Source organism: Syngnathus typhle, linkage group LG14 (genome assembly GCF_033458585.1).
Source record: "Syngnathus typhle isolate RoL2023-S1 ecotype Sweden linkage group LG14, RoL_Styp_1.0, whole genome shotgun sequence".
In the NCBI taxonomy this organism is placed as follows: Eukaryota; Metazoa; Chordata; class Actinopteri; order Syngnathiformes; family Syngnathidae; genus Syngnathus; species Syngnathus typhle.
In genome coordinates, this window is record NC_083751.1 from 4570015 (window position 1) to 4590658 (window position 20644).

General features: G+C 45.9%; 1 protein-coding gene across 2 annotated transcripts in view; it reads left to right on the forward strand.

Annotated features, from left to right (window-relative positions):
• ssbp4 (single stranded DNA binding protein 4) overlaps positions 1-20644 on the forward strand; it is a 53249-nt gene that overhangs the window by 16085 nt on the left and 16520 nt on the right. The window lies entirely within an intron of this gene.

Consider the following 20644-nt stretch of genomic DNA (forward strand, 5'->3'; position numbering starts at 1 on the left):
TGGTCAATCAGTAACACCCGCACACACAGACACCACATTTCCTTCTGAACTGTTTGATCAAATTGGGTTTTTGTTCTTGTATTGCCTATTTCAATATGAATATTTCCTTAATTAATCGTTTGGCAAATTCTTGATGAATTATTGATCAATTTAAAAGATATATAGCAATATTATTTTCATGCAAGGGGTTGTTGTGGTAAAATCCTGTATCGCCGGTGTCCCAATACTTTTGCATCGCCGCGGCTCCATGTGTTGCGCCACCACGATTATGACTAGAACCGTTTGCACGCCACACTTGGTAACATGATTAGCATGAGCTCACACGTCGTCAGTCCATGTAAATGAGGCCGTTGAATGGGTCGGCTGCTGGCTTTACCTGAAACGGATTACGGTTTCTATTTTTATGCTTTGCGTTCCTTTCGGGCACTTTGAGCCCGTAGGCAGTCAAACTCTTGTATGACACTTGACAACCCAACACATTACATTTGTTGTGCATGTCATACGTGTGTGTGTGTGTAGGCGCCAGCTGACACGTCTCTCTGTGTGTGTGTGAGTTGGACCACCATAAGATTAATTACATGGTTAATTAAACCTAGTAGTTAATTAAATCTGACAACTGTGTCTAATTAATCTAAATGCCATATAATTTGCTACACCTTTCTCGAGAGGTAGGCCAGCTGGATACCTGCACGTCAAGGCTTAAACGACGGCCGGGTTGACCCCTCCGCGGGCCTTAAAAAGCTGCGAGTGCATTTGAGCTGAAATGTGGACATTGGAATAAATGCCAGTCGAGAGGAGTTCAAGGATACAAGCGATGATGCTTGAGCTTTGACCTGACTGAAGTTGAGGAAGTCAGTCGAAGAGCGAGTGGGACGGAAGAGTAAGAACTAGTTGTCGGCCTTTCGTTTATTTGCACCCATCCATCTCCAAGGTTAGAAATTAGCCGGCACCTCACGGCTACACGTTTAACTACTTTGTAGCAAATGCTTGAACCTTGAACCCAAGAGTTAGCCCATACGACGGAGGCTGTAGAAAATTTCCAATTGAGCTCAATTATGTTCGACTGACCAGTCCGAGCTTTGCCATGGCTCGACATTTTGGTCACGCATATGTATAATGGCAAACCGGTCATCAGCTAGTGTTCAATTTTCAAGGTTCCACCGGCCAGTAAACAAAACCGAGACGCATGCGCACGGCACTGCGATTGTTTCCTCTTGCACGACGCGGGAGAACCGTCAGGGTCGACGTCGTGTGAATCCCCAGGGTGACAAAGGGTCTGTCTGTCTCTGATTAACTTGAGCTCGCCCGTCCCCGCGGACTTAGCGGCCCGATCAAGCCTCCACTTGCGGCCCCTTGCTGATAACGGCTCCCTTAACCCCCCCCCCCCTCGGATGGCGGAGTGAAACGCAATGCAACTCCCTGGAGTAGTCACGCGCACGCTCCGCCTGGTACGTGGGAAAGTTTCATCAAGTAAATTTGATGATGGCCAGCACGGCGTTGCAGTGGTTACCACGTCTGCCTCGCTGGAGGTTTGAGTTTGAATCCTGTCTCTGGCCTTCCTGCTCGCCTGTGAGCCTAATGAGGGTACACGTTATAGAAAATGAAAAGGCGGTCCTTTATTGGGTTTGTTTTCCGTGTAAAAAAAAAAAAAATATCAACCATGTGCGGTATATGTGACATTTAGTCATTTGTGTCCAGGAAATTGACTTGGTTGCTTGGCAACAGTATTTTGGCTGAATTTGACTCTTTTGGAAAGCGTGTCTTGCTCAAGCCTGCCCTACTCGTCCCCCTTTTGACGTTTTGGACCCTCCAGTTTGGAAAGATAATGGAATATGAAGTGCTAATCCTCAGATTTGGGGATGGGTTGACAGCTAATCCAGGGGAATGTGCTGGGATTGGAGGCCTGGCCACGCTCCCGGAACCCCTGCAAAGTCCTTATGTTGTCATGCCATAACAATGCAGCCATGCTGGTATGCAAATGACTACACACACGATGCACAATATTGTTTTAACAAAAGGATTAAAGAGGCATTTCTTTCCGAATTCCAATCGTTCTAATTTCCAACGTGTTTGTTTGACTGTCATACGTATGCAGAGAAAAATTTAATTGTTAGTGTTTAACGGCACTCCCATATAGGTTTACTGTCAAAATAAAAACAAAAAGAATTCAAATGAAATGCTATGTATTTAAACAACCACATCGATGTCCACCTAGCTTAATGCTAACAAATAATGCAGAACAGCATAGAGTGGCTAACGAAACTAGCATAGATGTTTCTGTGATATACGTAACATTTTAAGCGACAGATATTTGAACACATACTCATTTGAGGGTTTTGAATTAAGAGCGTGGTCACGGAACAAATTCAACCCGTATCTCAAAGCACCACCGTACCTCCGTTGAAGTGGGCGCTTTCATCGGGTTAAGTACTGTTGTCTTTCTGTCAATCTGCCTCCATCTTAGTTTTTAATCACTTTCAATTCCCAGAAGAGGACAAAGTCACGTTTTGTACTCCTCTTTTTTTTTCTTCTAAAGCACTTTGATTACGGCAACGTCGACACGAATGATTAAAAGGCACGAAGAACGCATTTATTCGCACGCACATTGAAGGAGATGGAAGAACGGCGCTCTCCGTGACATTCGCTTATCGTGACGGGACAAACAATCTTTGAGGGAGCGCCGCGCTCGAGACTTGTTGTTGCAGACGTTTCGCTCGGGCTCAGCCAGAGGTCACGACCCCGAACATCTGCGATCCGTGCCCACACAAGGTCGGCACCCCGCGGAAGCGTCGCGGGTTTTACGCTGCGAGTGCGTCACTGACACGACGGCGCAGAGAACTGTCACGATGAGGGCTGAGGTGCAAGGGCATAATCTGATATTAGTGTCTAGAAATAGATGGTTAAGACCTTGTTCGCGTTTGTGGAATCTAATCCTGTTTCCTATTAAAGAAACAGGAAAAAATATTAGATTTTTTTTTTTTTGTCCACATGTGAAGCGGGATTTTCTTTTAAGCCTCAGCGCTAAATACAAATGCACAGTGTTATTTTTTTTATTAATACTATTATTTTGTTATCATTATTTTAGTGCAAAGTTGGTAGAAGCACAACCCATAATGGTGGGTAGTATAGTTAGCACTGTGCCTAGCACTGTGCCCCCCCCCCACACCGAAATATGGTTGGAGCCCCCAGATGCCAAATCAGATTATTGACGTTTTAGTATTTTCAAATTTTTCTTTTTTTTTTTCCCCACATTTCCAGCCTTTCGTCCAAAGGGAATATCGAATCGATCTTTATCAGCATTTTCTGAATAATTTTGTGGATTTGTAAAACACACACAAAAAAATTGTTTTTACAGACCCACTGACATCCTTGGCCCCCCCATGCCCCCTCCCCAAGGCAAAAAAAAAAATCCTAGCTCCACCAGTGCCTTTTGAGTGCATTCGGAAATACTTTGACTGCACACCAACGGGATGGAAGAAACTGAATGTTCTCAACTCCCGTTTCCCTGCCAGTCCCAATGTCAGATTGTGGAGGAGTTGCACCCTCGGGGAGGTCTGCATTGGTGTCACTCAACCCCTCGCAGCTCATGTCGTGTTACGCTCCACGTCACGGATGCCGACTTACTCTTCCTCAGGTCCCACATCAGCGAACTGAAGCAGTACGCCAGCTCCTGTAAATTAAGATGAAAAACGATGTCATGATGCGACGGCCGGAGGTGCGCCGTGGGCCGTTGCCAGGGGACGTTTTGGGAGGGTTAAACATTTGTCAGGCTGTACCACAGTAACAGGTGGCACAGGGGGCGGAGCCTCACTCTGTAAACAAGCTCGATGGCCCGGCCTTTGTGTGTTTGTGCGTGCACGCTTTTCAGGTTGATGCTCCAGGTACTCAGAACCACCTCTTTCTTTGTCGTTTTTTTCATGGGGGGGAGTAGAATTTACTCATCCATCCCTTTTTCCTGCTCCCATTCCTCTCAAGTCTTTTTCCCCGCCAACAACGCACACACCCCGCTGCTCTGCCTTTTCTTTTCGTCTCTCTTCTGCGCTCCCTCCCCTCCGCAACATCCCCCCCCCTGCCTCCCCTCTCACAGGAGATTGATTGGGTAATCTGGCCGGGTGCCAGCAGTGCCCGCTTTCTCGCTCGGGGGAAGGAGAGAAGCGGGGGCGACATGACGACATGCCGGAATAATAATAACATCCATAATGTAAGCAGAGTAGTTTTTTTTTTTTTTTCTCGGATGGAGGGATGAGGGAGGGGAAGAGAGAGAGACAGTAGAGGAATGGAGTTGCCAGGGCGATGTCTTCTTGTTGCTTTAAGTGCTGCCTACACACCGTTTTCCATCTTTCAACTTTCCCTCCCCCTCCTATACATCCCATGCAGGCATTTATTTTTTTCTCCCGCTGTCCCTTTAAAGGCCAGGCGGCGTCCTATGCCGCGTGTACACCTTTATGTATCTGAGGCGGGCACCAAAGTGCTGCCCTCGAGCTCCGTGCGTGTGTTTGCAGTCGGAGGTCTGCGAGTGACAGAAGCAGAAGATCAAATATTGTTTATGATTCCCTCCACCTGTAGGTTGATTGTGGTCCGGCTTAAAGTGGCCATAAAACATTTGATCCTCGACTCGGGCGAGCGCCTGAGCTCCTCGTGATGTGTGTTTGACGGACGTGGACAGAAGGAAGTTTCAAAGTGAGGCGGCGGGAGCGGAAAAGAATATGTCGCCGAAGCTCCGGTTGATGAAGTGTTTCCATTTGAAAGTGTGAATATTAATTCTGTTGAAAGAATGACAATTAGTGTATGTAATCCAAGCACATCATTTACCCCAAAAATGTTGCTATTTTTGTAAAAATCACTTTGAATTTTTGGGGGGGGGGTTGGTTACGAGCTCAAGTCATGGAACGGATTAAGTCATGGTACCGCTTGACTTTTCTGTCAATCAAACCACAAAACATTTTAACATTCTTAACAGTGGTAGAAGGTTAACCACTGTTAAATCACGTCACCCGTGGTGTTTCTCCTGCCGTGCCCGCATTTTCCTGTTCTGCCTCAGCACTTCACGTGATGCTCCACGAGCCACACTCACATGGCTTCAACTCTGCTTAGATAACTTTTTGGGGAGAAGCCACAAGAACCTGGCATGAGTTTATTACCCCCGCGCTAACAACACTTTGGGCCCCTCGTACTTTGAAGTCAATTTCAAGGACGAGGGAAATTCGCTGCTCTTTTCCGCCATCCTGCTTTCTTTTGCCGAGGACCAGCTCGGAGTAGCACTCCACTTCTGCTGTTCCTCATTAGCTCTGAAACATTGACGAGTGCTCAGAGGATTGTCAGGCCGGTCCCCGGGAGACTTTCAACCCGTTGAATCGTTGCATTGAAGCTCCTTGCAGTGTGCGGAGCTGGAGAACATTTTGGATCATTTCCGTATTTACACTGCTGAGGAAGTTAATCCCTTTAGGTAAACTCCAGCGGGATAATAATAGCTTTGTGTTTAGACTTGGTGAAGCAGCATGTGGCTTATAGGACAAGGTCATTTTTGCTGAGCTGTGGACTTAGGGTGTGACCTGACCTGTTGCTTGAAAAAAAAATTTCCTTCTTGAGAATCTTGATTTGTGAGCAAAAAGTCCAGACGTTAGCTAATGACTTGACAATTAGCAGCATTTGCTATCTTAAAGCTACACATGGCTAGTAAAAGTTCCTACGAGCAACTTTGTTGCGTCTAGTAGCGTGCCACATTAGCGCAAGTTGACAAATGTGTCCGATAAAAGAAAAATACCAACCTCAGCACACGCAGCCTTGCTATAGTTTGATTTTTTATAAAGGCTGCAAATGCAGCACAATCTGATATCTGTGAGAAATGGCAGCAAATCCGGCCAGAACTTAAGCATGGATCGATCGATCCATTGATCACCTGAGTTGCTTTTCTGCTCTTACGCTTTGGCCACTACTTCTCTCAGTGGAAGTGGGTTAGCTTGTGATTGGCGTCGAAACCTGGCACTGTGTTTGCATGCCCGCGTGTGTGTGTGTGTGTGTGTGTGTGTGTGTGTGTGTGTGTGTGTGTGCCGTACAGCCTTGCCAGTCCACCAGTCTCAAGTACCAGCTGAGCACCCAAACTCCCAACCCAAATAAACAAGCCGGCTCTATCAATGACGCTATGGGTGGATGCACGTGTGCACGAGTGCCTTAATTGTTGTTTTTGTGTAATCACACAGACAACACACACTTGTCTGTTTCTGTGTGTGTGTGTGTGTATTGTCTCTTGCTCATTGAATTAAGCAGTGAAACGGAGTCCTTGAAATCTGCAGGACACTGAGGGAGCGTCAAACAAAGCCTTTTATTTCTCATTCAATTTCCAGACAACACAAAGCAAGTTGTGTCGCTCTCTTGCCTTTTCTTTCCCGTTGCCTTTCCACCCTCACGCAATCTACATTTTGACGCCGCGGCTCTCGTTCTTTACCGCTACCGGGGGTATATTTACAGACGGTGCCTTTAATGCTCCGTAATGATTATTTTTATTCAAGGTACTTGTGAAGCCTGCTGGCTCCGAGTGGAATGACTCCCCATTGGCTCGCTGATTACCTCCGTGGCTGCGGTGACACCCGCCCTCCTCCGCCATTGCCGTCGCCACGCTCTTATTTGGACATTCCTCCCATTCTCGACATTTATTATTTCTCTCGACGTGTAGTCATAGCGGCTTTTCAAGGGCTCTCACTCAAATTTGACATGTAATGTTATCGTTGACCCAAAGATCGTAACACGCACATTTGTACATTATAATATTGCATGAATGTCCCACAACATTGAAAAAAAAATAAGACCAGCCTTGATACCGACATCCAAATCCACCTACATCCTAATTAATCGACTGGCTCAACGCTTGTTCTTAGCACACAACGTTTCTCTCTAAATGAATTTATAGCAGCTTTTTGTGGGATTTCTCACTAATTGGCCCTGTAATTGATGGTCAACCCAAAGAACATAACGTAGGATCGCCAAGGAGACAGAAAATATAACAATACTCACATGCATATATTCTTTGTCCTCTGCAAAAAAACACAAATTAATATATATATATTATATAAATATATATATATATATATGTAAATAAAATAGAAAATTAAATTAATGATATATATATAGATATAGATATTTTTTTCTTTTTTATGAATTTGTCCCTGGCCCTAATGCATTAATAATAAAATCCCAAATGTCACCGCTCACACAATTGCGCCTACACGCGTGTCAGTCCTTGGACGCATCCCCCGTGAGCGGTCAGAGTCGTGTTTATTGTTACACATTTCTGTAAAATGTTGACATTTGGCAGTGGAGAGATCCAGCACGCTGCACTCTTAAAATGGGGAGGGAAATAAAAAAAGGTCAGTGTTCACTGAATGGAGCCGTATGAAGTCCAAGCAAGAAGTTTTGAAGGCTTTTCTTTCCTCTCAGCTGTTTTTTTTTTTTGGTATGTTGTAATCTCCTCATGGTTGACCAGATTAGCGTCTGCTTCATATTCTGTGGCAGCAAGCAGCGGAGACATCTGGAGAAGACTAGGGCGGGAGGCAAACCCTGATTTGCTACCACATCAGATTACCTTTTTATTATTAATATTTCCATCTGGCTATATTTGGTTGTTTGTCTTGACTTTTTTTTTTTTTTTTTACGTGTGTTTATGGACACTGAGGACACCCCTAATCTAGATTAAGCGCGTCGGATTTCTTAAAAACAACTTTAATACGGGCTTTCTCAATGTGTGGTTTGCGGGGGCCGCAAGGGGTTGCCTCATCATTTTGAGCAAATAAACACGTCTTTCCAAATGGAAATAAAATGACTTCACACAAAAACATACAGATTGCGTGTTTGTGTGCTGCTTATCAGAACACTTGCTGGTGTTTGGCCAATCTTTTCAAAATTAGTAACTTGTATTTTTCTTGTTGATCCCTTTTTAAAATAAGTATAATATACTTTCAAATGACTCAGTACTGTGCCTAATGGAGTCATATCTGTTTCGATTCCACATTTTTACCCCCCCCCCCCCCCCTGCTAATACTGCCATGATGCACATCCAAATTGGGCCAAGCGGGAGAAAATAATGCAATTTTGTTACTTTACTCCTGTGATGCAAATCCTTCGCCTTGGGAAAATATCCCATTTCCGACAACAAATGTGGAAAAACAAATCCTGGATTTATATCTTCATCCAGATCTTTCTTGGCCCATGCGGAAGCTCTTTTACAAAGTTTTGTCAAAACAAAAATCATTCCAGTTTCTATCATTTGAACATAAATATTGCTTGCACCTTTTCAAATTCCCCTTTTAACAAATTTCACACATACGTTGGTTTTCCCGCCATTTAAAATTAACACAACCGGCTAATTTAAAAAATATATAAATACAAAAATGTATTTATGCTCCCCACACGCAGCACGCAGTCTTCCCCTCCATCTTCTTCTGTCTCCAGCACGCTCTGTGCAGAAATGATTTCCATTCCTGCTGAATTTAATGAGCTTCTGCTGAACTGAGGAAAAAGGCGCGGGGAGTAAAAACACACGCACACACATATACACGCAGCCACGTATCTACTACAGCCAGATTCAAGTCTGCACTCCCTCTCTCTCATAGTAATTTACCAAAGCTTGGCCACATTCTTGTTACCCCAAACAGATTGTTTTTTGGGGTTGTCATTTTTGTTGTTGCTTTAAATCTCAGCCCCAGTAAAAAAGACACACAAATATTACAAGTCGAGTCTAGATGACGTTTTAGTGCCCGGCACACACTCGCGCTGACGAGAAACACATTTTGGTTCACCAAGCACGCTGCTTCATGGGCTCCTTGGGGCCCGTGCAGGGGTGGTCACCATGGCAACGCGCTACTCTGTTAAACGCTACCAAATGCTGCCGAACATGTTTGGAGGTGGCTTCGTGTCGTCGCATAGCTAAATGGGAATTTTGTTTAGTAGGAAAAGCAAAAAGTGGCAAAACAGGTGGCACGTCGATTGAATTCCAAAACGGCGACTCACGTGGCGCACATGAAGGAGCATTTAGTCAAAATGTCGTAATTGCCGGAGCCATTGTCGCGCGCGCCACTCGAAACCGCCGTCGAGCTCGCGCAGCTAACAAAGAAGCGTCTGATTCCGAAGAGCTGCTTTCCAGCCACCGCTGTGTCGAATTTTGATTGAAAGCTGCTCGAATCTTCAGCAAAGACTCTTAAGTTAGCAACATGAACTAGGCTAGGCGGCCATTTTGAAACAATGGTTGTCAGACTATTCTTGTTATAGAAGTTAGAAGAATAAAGCTTTTTTCTTCTTGTTGAAAAGTAACTTCTAAAAATACATGTTCGGAAAAATAAATGGAATACAAATTAGTTTTTGATGGCATATCGATAAGCAAAATATTTGGGTTTGACCTTTATTTGTTTCTTTGCCATTTCTCCAACATTCGCCATCACCAAAGCAACCAATCTCCCATGCTCTCATTTTTTTCTATCAGCCCCCCCCCTCTTCTTCGGGTCCCGGGCAACCAGTCGGCACTCAATAATCTGTTAAATAGCATTGATCACCGCCGTTTAGTTTCCTGGCTGGCTACTTAGGTTGTAAAGCTGATCAATGCATGTGAATGGGAGCCACCTCGATGGCGGATTGACTGCTGGGGCACGCTCGGCAATCAAATCGTTTGTCTTCATTTGCTCCTCAATTATTCGCCGTAATGGCCGCTGTCACCCAAAAAAAAAAAACTCTGCTCGCACCAAGCCCAAAGCCGACGATCGGTGACGCCGCCAGAGGAAGCGGTATCGCGTGTCCCGATGTGCTGACGAGGAAACACCGCAAAGTGTTGTTGTGTGTCGCAGATGGTCGATGAGGTCTGACCCAGACTGGACTTCCTGTGTCAGAGAGCCCCCTTTCCTAAAATCATCAATCACTTCTTGTGAGGCGTGAACGTGGCGGTCGGTGTGTGTGCGTGCGTGCGTGTTGCGGGTGTGTTTTTTCCTTTCTTTCCTCGACTTGCCTTTCATGTTCTCTTTTCTTGCTTTATTGATGGCGCTCATTAACAAAACGCATGCTGGAGTCATCAGTGAGCAAATGTTGTACACTTAACGTTTTTGTTTGGCCTTGTTGGCCCTTTAGAACTCCATAGTCTGTATGTTAGCATCGTAAAGTGATTTGGTTCTATTATACTTAGTTAAAAGTAATTGCTGGAAAAGACTGAAGACCGATCTCGTCGTCGATTTCGGAGAGCTAGCAAAACTGATAGTCGGCTGCTTTAGAGAGACAAAAAGACAGAAGAGTGATCATTTATTTATATTTATTTTTAAAAAAAAAACCTCCCCCATTTCAGCCACCATATGGCCTGCTCAAAAATCACAGCTTTGTCTTCCCTCCCATCCTCCCAACTGCATGATCTCAAAAGTAGTAGGGGTACCTGTTGATCAGTCACATGACCCCAAAGCGAGGGCTCCGATTGGCCGAGGAGGCTGTCTGACAAAGCCTCAGCAAGTTCGCTTCATCATCATGAGCTCACCGCAACCCAAGCCCGTGTTTAATATTGCCCCCTTTGCGACCTTCATTAGCCCCCTTTGGCTCTCCTTGTTTCCCTCCCTTCCATGCCCTTGTTGTCATTTAGCTGCCTCCTTCCCCACTCTTTTCACTTCTCCATCCCGCCGGCCTTTAACTCCTCCGCCTTCCCCTCCATCGCCTCCATCCATCTCTCGCTCGGGCCGAGGACAAGGAGGTGAAAGCCAAGCCGATTACAGCGGCGGTTTAATCTGGCTGACCCGCCGAGGGATTGCTCCGCGCTTTGCTGCGAGGCTGGAGGGCAGCAGGGACGGCGGGTGGGTGCGGGAGGGGCGGAGGATGGGAGCAGGTGAGCCGTTTGGAACGCCGCATCGGGAGGGAATACGAGCGCCACTTTGCCGCTAATTTCCTTTCCGTCGAGTTGTCCTGCGTGAATGCATGTCTTCTGAATAGACACCCTCCACTCGTATTAACGAACAATCAGTATCCAAGAGCCAAGACAAAAACGCCCTTGGCTTCCATTCTTTCCGCCTTGTCCTCTGACAAAATGCCTTGTTTTTCTTTCTTTTATGTTTCACTTTAGCAAGCGTGAACTCTGATTGATCAGGTTCAACGAGCGCTAAATCAGATTGCGTCCGCCGGGGGGGCTACGTCCCTTTCTTTTCTTTTTTCGTTTCCTTATTTGGAATCACTTGAAATCACACATGAATGGCGGCGGTAATAAGACAATTTACATAAAAGAGGTTGGGCAGTGTTCATCTTGGCTGATGTCCTCACATTGACACGTGCAGTCTGGCTGGATTTGCTATGCAGGTCCAAGTGCCCCGAAACCAATTCAAGTCTATCTATGAAACCCAGCCTGAGATACTTCCAAATCGAAAATACTGTTTGGTGTATATTTCAATGTAAACAAATAATGAGCAACAAGGAGTCTTCTTCTCCCTCCTGCGTATTCCTCGCTGCCTTTTCAAGGCTGGTTAAGCCCCCCCCCCCCCCCCCCCGTCAGAATCAGGACCAGTCGGAAGCTAATCCGCCTCTCCAACCGGACCCCTCCTCCGTAGAGGCACAGCGGGGGTGGTCTGATGAAAGGAGGGCTGATACGAGGGGTATGAAAGGCATTGTGGAGCCAAACACAGACACCCGCGCCGACTGTTCCACCGTAGCGCCGTCGTCGGAACGTCCCGTCTCTGCGACGCTACGTTTCACTCACGGTGGGAGAGGTGCTGCAAATAATTGAGCTATAGTAAGGAAAAAAAACCACGAATAGCCTGGAGGTCATGCTAAATGTTTTATTTTTATTTTCTCCCTTTGCTCGACTGCCACGTCAACAGTCAAAATAATCAAGTTGTTAGCACTCTTCACAACTGGCTTTTTAAATCCCTTCATTACTTTTTTATTGTAATTCAGACCCCCAATAGTTTGAGAGCCAATACTCCAAAACTCAGCGTTGCAGTTTTTCCCGATGCTTGAAAAAGTCTGAGGAAGCCATAGCTGCGATTGAACAGGAAGTTAGCCATTTTGTTTTGACGCTAGCATTTCTGGGATCATACTTTGTTGAACTTGCAGTTCAGTAATACACCCAAATGAGTTTCAGTCTCAATCAATCACAAGTACCCTGACCTCGGGAGATGGGCAACCCTAAATGCCAAGGCTCTCTCCATCTTGCAATTCCTTTACTCACTTGGTCAGCGTATCATCTCCATAACAGCTACATGGCTACTACTAGCGTGCACCTGCTCCATGAGAAAAGTTATGTGAACCTTATTTTGGGTGGCACCAGGTGCAAAGTGGTTTGGGTTGGCTACTTGATCTAGTGGGGTGTGTGTTTATGTGTGTGTGTTTAAAGAGGTGCGGTTTTACACTGGGGTCAAGCCTGCCCGTCTGCAGACTGGAGTCCAGGAAAGGTCATAGATTGGGTGGAGGTGCCAGGAATAGGAGTGTGAGATGCCTGCGTGTCTGTGACGTTGAGGGGCACACACATACACACATGTGCATACGCATGCATGCACAATAAAAGCTGACCAAAGTGGAGCAGTTTGCTCCCAGCCCTCCTCCTTCTCCATCTTCCTCCTCCCCTCCTCATGTAAACACAATGCTGCTTTCTGGATGTGGGATGCCTGAGGGACAGAGCGCAGACAGGAGCCCCGTCACCATGACAACAGCTTCTCCGAGCTTGCCTGACACCCAGACACTATTGGCTGAGGGCTGCGGGGTGGGGTGGGGCGTGGGGGGGTTAGAAGAAAGAGGAGGAGGAGAAGGAAGGTGGGGTGATTGGAGAAAGAGAGAGAGGAAGTTAAGCAAGGGGTAAAAAGAGGAGGAGGGGCGTGGTGCGGTGTTGAGAAAAGGAGATAACGCAGGCAAACGACCCCATTTCTCCTCATGGGGTTGTGCGGCCTGCTGGTGGGCTTGTGTGGCGTTCACATAAAGAGGAAGAGGAGGGTGGCTCAGGAGGTGCCCGTGTAAGACGGGGGTGCCCGCCATCTTCTCAGGGTCATACGCACACGCCGTTCTCCTCCGTTGCATGTAAATGTCGGCACACGTGCTTTGCTGGGTGCTAATAAGCTTTGCTTCCTCCAATCCAAGAACCTCTGCAGTTGAGTCAATCAATAGATAGCAGGAAATATAGTGTGGAATGTATGGCGACCATCTATTGATGCCTTACCCCAAAGAAATGTTCTGAACTCCTGTTTTGAACTCCCTCTGGTACCACAGAGGACCTTCTAGTCACTGATACCACTCCATGGTTTTGTGATCTGATGGCAAGAACATGGCATGGTCAATAGGGCTCAAATATTTTGCATTACCGTACCTGTGTGTGTATGTGTGTGTGCGTTGTCAGCCTTCTGGCACTGCTCGAGGGACAAAACAGTGAATGAAATTTGCGTGTGTGTTTTGGAGCATGGGGAAGGGGGAGCAGTGTGTGTGTGAGTAGCTGCAGTCTTCCTACCGTTCTGTGATCCCTAGCATATTTAGATGAATCATTGAAGAGGGGGAGCGAACATGTGTGTCCCTGTTTTGCATGGCGCATTGCTTGCTCTGTGCATGTACAGAAATGTCTCAGGTTGTGCACTCAACATGTCAAAAGTGTATCCATTTGCAGACACACACACACACACACACACACATTTAACCACGCTACTTGTGTAGATCAGCCCAACTTTCACCACAAACACCGAAAGACAAGAACACGCACACACTTTTCCCACTCTCTCTCTGTCTCTCTCTCTTCTCTTTCTTATTGCTCTCTCTCTTTCTCTCTCTCTCTCTCTCCCTCTTTCGCTCTCTCCTGCACACACACGTGCACAAACAGCTCCATTTCTTTGTCTCAACTTCTGGTTCTGATTTAGGAGCCACTATGCGTTCACCACCCTCCCCTTCACGCTCAGTCTATGTGTGTGTGTGGGGGGGGGGGGGGGGGGCGGTATGAGGGGCGGAGCCAAAGAGGGTCAAAGGGAGGCAAGCGTGTTCCACCTTCCTGCCACTGACTAATACTTGGAGACATCTTCTCCTCCTTCCACAAATGTCTTCATTTTCTCCTTCCATCTCTTGTACGTGTTGTTAACCGCCTTTGTCGTCGTGCTTCATTTGTGTGTGTCTGTGTGTACAAGTGTGTGTGTGTTGTCCTCTCCTTTCTTTCTGGGTGCGTGTGCCAATGCGGCGCATGGCTAGCTGCCGCCGTGCCGTGGATATTTCTGTCAGCCTCCATTTACCTATAGATGGCAAACGCTGGCTACGCGTGCGCTCCACGCGAAGGCGCCCTCCCTCATCCCACCTCCTCTGTTGTCTCAGAGTAAATATTTGTCAACCTCCATCCCGGCTGACCCGTGTTGGCTCGGCGACCTCAGGAAGCGCTTAGGCTCCCCGCCTCGCTTGGCGTTTAATGGCAACAAGTCGTGGCGAGCGACGGGGCCGAGTTGCTCACCATAACAGCAGCACCTACGGAGGCTTGGTTAATTAAAAAATGCCGACTTGGTGGAAATAATTGTGGAGATTGAAAGACGTCAGATTGGCGGTCGACTGAACATCGATGAATCGAAATGCACATGGTATATTATTTTTGTTGTTGTGTTATTATTCAAACACTTGAGCGTTTTAGCATTCTCTCCTTATCTCTGCTGCGACTCTCCTCCCTCGCTTACTCTTGCAACTTTCTCCTCTCTCCAACATTTCTACCCTTCAGCAGGCCACGTGCCTCCGGGGGCCCTCCTCGCAGGTTCAGCAAGTCCCACAGACCAGCCATTGTCTTGGGAATGTGGTTTTCAACCCCCCCCCCCCTCCCTCCCGCCCTCCTCCCTGTCTGGCAGCAGACAGGGCGAGGTGTTGTTTGGTCAGCAGGTCTGAAGAGTAGAACCTGATTTACCTCGGGAGTAGGGCTGCCAGTAACGCCGAACATGACATATATTTCTCGAATATTCTAGATCGACCTTGAAAAGTTGCTCCAGTTGTTTTTCTTTGTCGCTCTTTTAACCGCCGCGGGTTTACCACCACTGCACAATGGGGAAAATTAAGGATCAATTCATCGATTAAAACCATGAAACCTGTCGCTGTCTCCCCCCCCCCTCCAGAAGCAGTAAAAAAAACAGTTTTACAATAACGTATTTCATATAAACACACCGCAAATGACAGATTTAGTAGCAGAAACATCTATTTATGAGTCGTTTCAGTTTCTCTCTGCTGGTAATGATGAGTAGCAAACTGCCCATTTAAGACAGCAAAGACGGCTTTTATTGTCCGCTTTTTTATTTTCATTTTTTTACGAATACAGGGAGTCAAGCCGCCGATTTGTCATCTTGGTAGTTTCAGAGACGCAACCAACGTTGTATTTGCGCATAATATACCTTGGCTATTTGGACCCGTCGCAACGCCCTAGCTGCACCTTAGTCGTCATGGTAACGAGTGCCACTCTGCATTGTACAGGCGGCTGTTTTGCCTGAATTGCTCCGACTCGGGATTTATCTGCACTTATGATGAATGAATTGATCCTGATGTTAAATGCTAATGCTAAAGCTAAGGAGACGCGCTTACAAGAGGCTCAGAGGGGAAAACACGTTGCAGTATTTACGTTTAGGCTCGACGTCACGTGGCGATGGACTGGCATAGGGGATGACGCTACATGACGCACGATAAAGTCGGATCGTCGTCGCAGACCATCGAGTGAATTTTTCCATTTATCAAAACGTTTCAATCCCAAGCTGTCGCTTTGGCCTTTGGAGGTGGAGGTGGTCTACACGCCGCTGCCTCGGGGATATGAAATGGAAATTAGTTGTGTGTGTGTGTGTCTCATGGCCCAACCCCCCAATGTCTGGCGCTCAAGAGGACTGCTCCTTTGGGAATGCCTCTTCCTGCCTGGCTCCACACACACATTAACACACACATACTCAGACGCGCGTTAAAATAGAAAACGGGTTGAGTGGATCAGACTGGCGTGCGATGGTTTTAAATGTCTCGTCTGTGTCTTGTCACTCACAAAACATAAGCGGCGAATCCACACGACGGGGCGGAACGTCCGACGGGGCCGCAGGTGGGAGACGTGAACGGAACTGAACCTTGCGACGGATTTTATACAGCTCATTTTTCCGACATGGTGAAAGATTATAGATGCTAATTCTTGTTAGCATTTTAACCGTATTGCAGGTTTTGAGCAGATTGGGTTACTTCGACCAAAAGTTGGGTTCATTATTTTGACCCAACAGATTTGGTTGAAGATTGGTTTTTAGTTGCGTAGTAGAGTTGAAGCAGTTTTTGGGAATTGTTGATGGCGCTTGGATTGCTAAAGTGCGTCACGCCACGGCCCCAAAGGGGATCAAGGTTCAAATCCCGGTCAGGGTGAACTTGGTAACACCAAGTTGGACCCATCCACAACAACCTTTGGGCTAATTGCCAATTCCCAGCCACTGAAAATCCCAAGCTTGAATCAAAATAGTTGGTGCCTTTCATTAGGAGACATTATGTACTTAAAGAATAAAAAGAACCCAAAATGGGACCGACACATCTTTTTAGGTTATTCATTTAAAAAAAGAAAAAAAAGAAAAGCTGAGTTAGCTTTTTACATCCAATTCGGGTTACTTTTGACCCAGCACTTTTTTCCCTCTTCCAATAGAAATGAAAAAAAAGGAGTCTAGCAGCGTTATAATATAAAAGAACGGCTAAGAATAAGGAGGTAGCCATTGCTAGCAAGGTTGCCAGCAACTCTTTTTCATTTTTAATAGTCTCGTAGGAGGTCTGGCTGACGAAGTGTTATGTTATTAAATTTTGGCCCCAAAAGTTGGAGCTGCAACACGTTTGAGTCGCAAGTGTGGAAGTGTGTATCTGGAGGTTGGATGACACCCGAAAATGCAAAGATGCCACCGGCCGCAGTTGGCGCTTGCGGAAATAGTTTGTTCCCACAGTCAAGCCCATCCTTTATTCGCCGTTCAAGAGAAAGCTTTCCAAGTGATCTTTGACCATTTTTAACTGTCATACTGTCTCAGTGTAAAACCAAGCCGTCAGCGTTTGACAGCTTAGACTTTGCCGGGTTTTTTTTTTGGGAAGCGTATCATTCCCCTCGCCGGTGGCTCGCCCATTGACATCGGAGCGCCGTTGCAAAATGCCACCTGGCAAAAAGTTTGTCTGTCCCCGATCGAACTTCAGTTTGAGAAGTTTTATGGCTGGCCGCACTGCTTCAACATGAAGTGGATTTTACACTTAGCATGTCAGTTTTTTTTTTTTTATATATATATAAAATGCTCTTATTTAATACCCTATTGTTTGCAGCCTCAATAAAATAACAAGAGTACGCTTCAAAATGTTATTTGCCATTCGAAGCATCAGTGGGGGGTCACATTTCTTGCGTTTTTGGTGCGGAGGTCAATCGCCAGGTGTGCGAGTGTAATTTTCTCACAAATGTTCAATTCTGTCATAACACAGTGCAGGGCAAGTCATTATCACAACAAATAATCCAGTCAAATAAAATGGAAACCGGTGCGAGTTTCATGAAAACAACTTTTACGGCGAAAAAGATTTATTTCTTCAATTCGAATATTTACAGTGAACCTCTTTGCAACATTTGTGATACAAAAGTGCGCCTCGCAAGATTCCCATAACTCGATGCAATAAATCCACATTGGTGTCAATCAGAGCAAATTCACTCTTTACGTGTTCAATCAAATATGCCATTTTTAAGGATTTATTTCGTCCTTGCTTAACATACAGCCGAAAAACAACAACAATTGATTCTGGATAACATTTTACATAAGTAAATGTAATATATATTATTAAAATATTTACCTTATGGTGGTAAAAAAATCGATAAATATTGATTAGGGAAACCATTATATTATAAAAATTATTTTCTGCAAATGTCACATTCCTTTTGATGTAGTGTGTTGAGTTTAGCGCAATTATGCTAATGAATCATTTTGCACACTTGTAAGGGCAGTAACGTGACACTATTTACACTAATTCAAATCCCTTTGATTTGCGTTTGCTCTTCTCATCTCCAATTATTTACATATATTCATAAAGAAAGGTGGCGGGAACAGAACAGCAAATCATTGTTAAATGCCACTCTGTATTGCTCGCTAAATGTCATAAAGTGAAGGGCGTGCGCGGATACGCTACGTTCCCACCAGCCATGTACGAATGTGTGCGGCAGTGATGAAAATGTTTGTGTGTGTGTAGGTGTTATTTATGATGAGGCTCAGACACTAAAGGCATTCCTGGTGTTTTTGCTGTCCTACCTTTTGCGGCGCCAACTCTTGCCGTCTGCTGCTTCCGTTTGCACCCTTCCTCGCTTTCTAGAGAATTCCGCTCATTTGAAATGGCGGCTGTTGGCCTGTGGAATTTCTGATGTTTTTTTTTTCTCACATATAGACACAACGTGGTAGCAGAGTTTTATTGGTTTTTTTTTTGTTGCAGAGAGCTGTGTGGCGATGCTTCCATTCTAATGCCCCCCCGCCTTCCCCATCTTTATGATTAGTGGATGTTAGGGTGAAAGCGCGCCTGATGAAATGTGCGCTTGCTCTTTTGATTTAAAGGCGCTGGCGGGTTGTTTTTCACCTCTGAGGATTTATGTCCAGTAGTCCGAATGGAAGAAGAACAAGAGAACAAGCGTCTCTTTCACTCGGAGAACTGGCAAAATAGCCTCAGCATTTTGCTTTTTACAGTTTACCCAGATATCGACCCAAAATGTATTTATATAAAGCCACAAAAGTAGCGAGGGTGTGTACACTTATGCAACCACAGAGATTCAGTTTATTAGTCGTTTTCCTTTCAAAATATTTTCTCTTATTTTAATTAAATTGTCACATTACTAGTGGGGGCGGAGGGGAAATTGACATAACTTATTCTAGTCTATTTTTTTCTTTATTTGACTACTCAAGTAGCTCCTCACAGTCGCCTGAAAAGTAAACAACTCGGTCAGAACAACTCCAGCAGAACAAGTCGTGCTAATTTATAACTTATCTGAATGCACGGTTTCCTTCCCTCAACGCACACCTTTCATCCCGCCACATTTAGCTCTAGCCTCCGAGCATTCCCTAATTAGCCTCGTTAATGATCTTCAATTAGGCACCTAGCTGCAAATGCAAGCTCCACTCATAGAGTGCACATAACTGAGTGCGCGTTGGTCCTGAGTCTCTCGTGGCGACATCGAGTGCTTAATGAGGGAGTAAAAGGGCACGGGCCGAGCGAGTGGCGTGTGTGTGTGTGTGTGTGTTTGTAATTAAAGAGCAGTACCAGCAGGGGGGACCTGTGTTAGGAAGGGTCGCCCGGGTGAGTAGCAGGCTGTCGGCAACCTCTCGACACTGCCAATAAAGGCTTTGCGTGGTGTGTGTGCGCATCCATGGATCCACTCATTTAATAAAAATATCAAGAACGATTCCATCCTACTAAAAGCCTTTAAATTTTGGACCGAAAATTGTCCGGGAGAAGCTACTTTGAGTAAAGACGTGCTTCCTTGCTCATTTTGAAAGCTAGCGAAGATGCTATCCCCTCGCTATTTGGAAGTAAACCCGCGCTATGTGAACATGCTTCAAACAAAACATCTCTGTGGTGGACCATGAAAAGCACAAATCCATCTGATCCCACTAGGGGGGCTTCAATAGTTTACCTGCGTTGTCTGTGTCATGCATCGTGTATCCGTCTCCGCAGTCTCCCGCCCTAATCAATAGCAAGTTTACTGGCCGGCAGCCACGCCGTTTTTTTAATGTCGTCCTGTGAATGTATGTGTGTGATTATTTTGTCAGCTCAGGGTGTGAGGTGAACTAGAAGAGTTCAATACCACTTTCTTTTTTCCAGACGAATAGCAGCACAAGTATTTACTCTTTGAGTACTGCCCGATACTGAATACCGATGGATAAATAACTTTTGTTGCTGCTCACCTTGGCCACCAGGGGGCAGTATGGTGTGTCAGATTGTCTCGACTCCTCGCAGAGGATAAAGAATATATGACCGTGTACTGTTGTATTGAATGTATAAATGTGTCGCTTGTGTCAAAATATGAGTTGCTTGCTTATATGTCGTTAGCATTAAGCTAGCAGATGATGGCTTTTATCTGGAAAAAGTTGAATCAGTCGTAGCTCAAGGCGCCACTATACCCCGTTAATAGTCCGCTTTTTTTCCTCTACATCACGACTCGTCTGCCGCCCCGTCACCCGCTCCCGCCTCTACTTATCATGACGGGATCGCCTCGACTGACACTTATTGTACAGACTTGGCTGAGGGAAGTGGAAGTGAAGGAGGGTCGTGACTGAAGGTCCCCGGGATGGGAATAGCGGTGATGACGGTACTCGTGAGAAATCCCTACCTTGGTCGGTGAGCTTATGGAGACTGAAAAACGGCAATTTTGACTATTATGTGCGGAAAAACACATTGACAGACATACTTTCTCAAGCACCGGCCGGCCGTGTTACAGTGGCCAGCAGGTAGTCGTAGTATGGTGTCGGTCTGCTTGTTTGGAAGCAGATAACAGCGGATCCATTACTCTCCGGAAGCGGCGGTCTGATCCGTGCACTGATACACACTTGCGTTCACTGTCTGAGAGCTATCCAGCCAGCCTGGCAGGCAAAGTAGCCTTTGGCACGGAGCTGAAGAGCTTCGCAAACCGTGCGACCCCTCTGTTGTTAGAGAGAGACATCAAATGTGAACCGCCTGCTATCCCACTTTTAACCCC